A 6,320-nucleotide genomic window follows, 5' to 3' on the forward strand; every position below is an offset into this window, starting at 1 on the left:
TGATCTTATGTTCTTAGGTTAGAGGTGCAGTTCCAGCATGTATATCAGCTGCTTAGACTGTACTATGGACATTTCTTTTTAAAACTTACATCCTACCTACTTTCAGAGGAACTCAGTATATGTTTAACATATCACAGTACCAAAACAATATTTGACATTAAAACTATCTCCAAGATATATCTAACAGAAAATGTATTGGATTTGAATATCCATGATTCTGAACAAGTAAAAAATACCCCAGAATCACCTTCCCCTTCTATTAAAAAAAGACTAAACAGAGACCCTTCTCACAAGAACATGAATACAAGGTCGATAATAATGCACTTTCAAATGTAAGAAGGGGTGTATAAAGAGCAATAGTAAAAAAAAGAAGCAGAAGAAAAACATGTTCCCTATATGTGACCAAAAAAATGCTCTTAACAAAATAAGCTACCAACAAGTATCATGTAAGTTAGAAGGCAACTTTTAGCTAGCATTCTTAATAATTTCAGTTATGTGTTGGCACATGAAATGGAAAAGTGATCTAACAAGCAGACTTCTCTTAAAAGGTAATTTCTCTATGTGAGGGATATAATTACACAATCCAACACAACTCAAACTCAACAATTTGACAAGCGGACAATACACCATACTAATTTTAAAGCACAGTCATTCTTATCCAGAAAAGTATGACATCAAGAGGAGCACTAGTGGCAACCTAGATGTGCTATTCAATTACATTAAACAATAACTCCTGCTTGAATTGTTGATCTCCCTCTCTCCTTTGGCAATAATTTAAGAATAGAACAGTTTACTGTGCCTCCGTGATGGGACAGGGGATATTCAAAGAAAGCTTGGGCAGAAATCCAAAACACATTTCCTTGAAAGTACATCCTACAGAAATCAACGGCTTCTACTTCCAAGTAAACGTGCAGAGCTGGGTTGTTAACCTCCACCTTCCATAGCACAGATTAGATAGCTCTGTTCTGGCATTGAAAATGTGTACCAGGACTGTTGCAAAACGCCCATCTGAAAGCTTAGCGAGGGCAGGACCAAAGTGCTCCTGGGGGGCTTGGTTTTCCATCAACGCAATCCTATGCGGGCCTGCTTAGTAAAAGTAAGCTCCGCTGGATTCAATGGGATTTGCTCCCAGACCAGTGTTTAGAGAGGGTGGCAGCTCTTAGCAAACCACCACCACCACCGGGACCCTCCAGTCCGACCCCTGCGTCAGAGCACGAAGAGGCTGGTCCATCCCTGGCATCTCCTGCTCACAAACCGCAAAGGACGAGAACCACTGCGGCAACAGAAGGGGGTGAGCGGCAGGAGGGAGGCGAGAGAGGCGCAGGTACCAGCCAAGCCGGGTCAGCCCAATGCTGTCAGGCGAGGAGATGCCACGGGAGCGGGGTGGGAAGGACCTCCTGCGTGTTTCGCGACCCCTGTGAGACGACCCCCCCCCCTCCCCGGGCGGCACCAGACCGCTTTTCCCCGGGCGGCTGCTCAGGAGACGAAAACGAGTCGTGGGAACGGGGGGCGCTCGCGGGGTGGGAACGGGGGGGCTGGACCCGGCCGGGGCCTAAAGCGGGAGCCTCCGCCGCCCCCTCGCCAGGGGCAGGAGGAGGAGGAAGGGGGGCTGCCAAGGTGGCGGGGAAACTTTCCAGCCGCAGCTCCGGGTGGGGGAGGGGGGCTGAAGTCATCACGCAGCCGTCTGCGGGGGTCGCCGCCGCCGCCGCCGCCGCCACGCTCCCCACACCCACCCACAACCCCCCGGAGCCTCCTCCCGGCGCCAGCCCCGCTGGTATCTCTCGGCCGCACCCACAGCTCGCCCGGCCCCAAGCATGCCCGCTCCGGCGCCCGCCTCACCTCCTCGGAAGCCCTCGGGGGAGCCACTCTGCCTCTTCGATTCCTGACCAAGCTCTCGGAGACGCTCCAGCCGCAATGGCCTCCCTCGGTCCCTCACAGGCCGCACCAGGCCCCGAGCGTGATGACAGGCAGCCGCCGCGGCCAATCCACGCCGACATTCTTCGAGGGTCGGCCAACCAGTCTTTCGGAGGCGGGTGTTAAAGGCCACTATATAAGGTAAGGAGTGACAAGCCTTCCTCGGTGACTGGGCGGGAGGGGGGGAGGGGTGTGTGCTTTGAGGTAACGTCACCTGCCTGTGCGAAAGTGAGCGGTTCCAATATTCACATAGGGTAACACATATGGAAGGCCGTTTCCCTAGTATAATACTGTATTAGATGAAGAAGACAAACCAGCAAATGATCGCATGGCTGATGTCAGGCTTCCACATAATTATGTTTTTCCGCTGTGAGGTGAAATGACGTTAAGCATGAATGAAGCACTCGACACACAGCTAGTTGCCCCACTCCGCACAGCAGTGGAAACGTCATTTTCATATATCAAAACGCTAGGAGAACGGATTAAGTGCGACGTGTTTGCTTTTGAAATGTATTCATATGCATAAATGCCCTGGACTTTGCAATCCCAGCAAAGGGCTGGAGCCGTCGGGTAACCTGCTATTTACCACAATAGGATATTGGGAAAGTGTGGCATACAAGGGTCAGTGACAGTGACATTTGAATCTCGTGCTGGTATATCAGATATGGGGAAAGGAGTTTAAACATCGCCATCCACTGATAGAGGAATGCACACCCAACTGTGAAATTAATCTATATTGTTTCCATTACAATGAGACACCTCTATGAAAAATGGCATCTGGTAATTTTATCCTCACCAAGCATGAGATTCATCTGGCAACAAAAGAACACTAAGCAGATGTTCATCCTGTTCATTTGACACAATAGAAATCAGCAGGAAAGAGAAGGCTGCTTCTTTAAGGTACAGTTTTTTCTATATGGGGGTGGGTATGCATTTAACAATAAAGATCCAAAACATAATTATACACTATACAACTTACATCACTGGTGTAAAACTTCAAGGTTTCAAAAAGGGCAGCAGCCCATAAGAGGAACCCACATAATTTATCCTTCTGTAACTTAAGCCTTTGGGGGCAAAAGATAGCAACTCTTTAGGGTAATTCCATACTGTATGGAATGTACTGTATGGAATGTAAGATTTGTAAGTTTCTTCATATGACATTTTGTGTATTAGCTAATATTATTTGAACTCCAATTAACATTAAACCATTTGTTCATTAGCTGACTTGATCCTCTTAATTCAAAATAATCAGTAAGTATACCGCTGCTAATTTAAATGCTTACTTTTTACTATGTTTTAAAAACTCTGACCAATGTAACAATTTTGCAACCTTACGAACAAGTGTTTTTGCTAAAAGTATGAATTGTTTTTTCCCTATCCTTGCCAATAAACATCTAATGCTTCAATAAGTGTCCAACTTATTGTAATGATCATTGGAGACTGTGGAAAGAAATATTTTCTGGCAAATGACCTGTGACCAGTGTTACATGAACAATCTAACTGAGACAATTCATTGATAGACTTCCTCAAATAAATGTCTGCAAAGCAAGACCAAAAGCAAGTGTGCATATGAGGTTAACTATGAATTCACAAATTGTAGGTCAGCATCAAGCCCATGTGTGATGCTGTAATGCCCATGGGAATTTGCACTTAGCTGTGGCAACACCCTAATAATTTGTTCCTTTGCAACTGAACATATACAATTTGTGAGGAAAACAAATGTCACAGAAATCCCTCTTTTTACAAAGAGGATGAATATTATGTTGCATCACATGGTCAATAAATTTTGTTTTCAAACTCAACAAAGTTGCCAACTGACAACAGTACTTCAGTAGCTGTTTCTGCTTCTTTCTTTCTGCATTTTCTTTCAGGATATTCACACTTCCCATAGGGTCATTATTCCCCCCCGTTTGTGGTGTTTATTTTATATTATGTTAAAATTCATTTACGCTTTGTGTTAAATACTGCCTTCAACCATTTACAGTTGTTCACAACTGGACTTAACTGTCAGGGATCCTTTACCTTTACCTTTTTACTGTCCCCTGAGGCAAGGCAAGAGAGCTTCAGCTCCTGAGGTTAATTTTTTTATCTCTAGATCAGGTGTGGGGAACCTCTTGCCTATGGGCCAGTCTTGGCATGCCAGACTTCCCCATTTGGCCCACGAGGTTATTTTGGGCAAGCCACAGCCAGCCACCCTAATCCTGATGTCATACAGGTAAGAGTGGGGCTTGACCAATCATATTTTACAGCTCCTTTAAAGGTAAAGGTACCCTGACTGTTAGGTCCAGTCGTGGCCGACTCTGAGGTTGCGTGCTCATCTCGCTCTACAGGCTGAGGGAGCCGGCATTTGTCTGCAGACAGCTTCCAGGTCATGTGGCCAGCATGACTAAGCCGCTTCTGGCGAACCAGAGCAGCACACGGATACGCCATTTTCTTTCCCGCCAGAGCGGTACCTATTTATTTACTTGCACTTTGACGTGCTTTCAAACAGCTAGATGGGCAGGAGCTGGGACCAAGCAACAGGAGCTCACCCCGTCATGGAGATTCGAACCAGCAACCTTCTGATTGGCAAGCCCTAGGCTCTGTGGTTTAGACCACAGCACCACCTGTGTCCCACAGCTCCTTTAGTCCAAACATAAAGTTTATTTTGTTTACCAAATGAGAAAGCAGAACTATCAGTACAATAAAGGGTCACTAACCTATTCTGTTTTATTGAAGAGATTTTTAACCAAACTTTAGCGGGTGGGGGATAGAGGAATTTGGGTTGTCTTTCATAGCACACTTCTGGCTGCTTTACTCACATGAAAAAATCTGTTTTGTAAAACTGTTGTCAGATAATAAAACTCTGGAAAATCATCTTCAAAATGATTCCGAACATGTTAACTATATGTGAATATAAAAAAATAGGTCTGCAGATTGACCCTTAATCTCTTCTATGGGACAGCCCTTCAGGAGATAAGACAAAAATGGGTACAGCCAATGCAAAGTGCTCTTGCCAACATGTGTCTCCCGGCACAGCAATGAATCCACGGGCACCTCTAAGGATGTTTACCTGAGGAACCAGCAAAAACTGAACACTACCGACTATGAGATAAAAATAATAGTAGTGGGGGTAGAGGAAGAAACATCAGAAGAACAGGATGTTTTAATTAAAGGGAAAAAAATTCTGGAACAGGTTTTGCAGGGGAACAAAGAATGTAAGCTCACTTTATCCCAAATCCCATGGCTTTTGAGGCTGCCATTGAGCTTGAACTAGTTAAATAAATTGAAGTCACTAAGTAGCAGAGAATCTACATCTCATGTGCAGCCTCTCAAAGTTAAAGGAATTTTATCCAAAAAGGGACATTATTGTACAGACTGCTTATTCTCTTCAGTGAGCTGTAGCGTAAAAATTGCTACTTTGAAAACTGCAGTATGGGAACATATTGAGAAATTATCTTTGTGGCAAAATTTATTTCTCTAGGAAGTGAAGAAGTGATAGAACTTCAGCAACACAGTTGCTAGAAATATAGACAGTCATTTTCTTACTTTGGAAAGTTCCATGAAGCTTGAAGATACACCAGTTAAGTGCACAATATGATTACCTGTCTGCATTGTCAGTGGCACTGATACTTTGTGTCAGTTCATAGTAATCAGAAATTTTGAAACATCCCCATACTGTAGTTAGAATTTTTTTCTTCACCCTGATTTGTCCAAGACTATACTGTGAGCTTCATCCAGAGGCACCACCAGGGCTGAAATATGCAGCAGAACACAGCAGAATGAGAAAAAGGGCCCCCCAACAAAGCAAGACTAGCGTACTATATTCTGAAGTAATACACATTACCATCTAAAGAGCCCACATCCCTAACCTGCTCTCCATAAGAATAAGAATTTATTACTTATACCTTATCCACCATTAAGTCCAGGATATAAAATTAACTAATTATACCAGTGGATCCGACAGTGTCCACAATGCCAGGCCAAAAGGTTGAAGAAGAGGCATCAAATCACAGCAGAGCACAGGCTAATTAAGAACATAAGAGCAGCCACAGTGGACCACTGCCTCTGGAAGGCTTGCAATCAGGACATGAAAAAGTAATCCTCTCCTGTTGTTGACCTCCAGGAACTGCAAATTTCATACATTCATCATAACTAATATCCATTAGACTTGTCCTCTGTGAGATGTGTCTAATATACTTTTAAAGCTATGAAAACTAGTAGCTATTATCTCCTCTAGTACCAGTGAATTCCATCAATTAATTTTTCATTGTGTGAAGAAATACTTCCTTTCGTCTGCTCTAAAGCTACCAGTCAATTTCATTGGAGGACCAGCACAATATCCTCAAATAAATCACTTCTTTCCCCCTCACACCATAACCTACACCCTACCACTGAATATCAGGCCCTGTCCTCTCTACAGAGCT

General features: G+C 44.1%; 1 protein-coding gene across 5 annotated transcripts in view; it reads right to left on the reverse strand.

Annotated features, from left to right (window-relative positions):
- The window catches only part of MAPK9 (mitogen-activated protein kinase 9), a 42,044-nt gene extending 40,060 nt beyond the window's left edge, over positions 1-1,984 (reverse strand). For 2 of the 5 annotated variants that reach the window (XM_080991419.1, XM_080991423.1), the window contains exon 1: positions 1,840-1,983. The gene's annotated coding sequence lies outside the window, so the exon portion shown is untranslated. Of the gene's footprint in view, positions 1-1,839 lie in introns of all 5 variants that reach the window. The other 3 variants (XM_080991420.1, XM_080991421.1, XM_080991422.1) reach the window with 3 other exon arrangements.
- Positions 1,985-6,320: the final 4,336 nt, after the last annotated feature.

This window comes from Podarcis pityusensis (genome assembly GCF_964106645.2).
Source record: "Podarcis pityusensis genome assembly, chromosome: 2".
NCBI lineage: Eukaryota > Metazoa > Chordata > Lepidosauria > Squamata > Lacertidae > Podarcis > Podarcis pityusensis.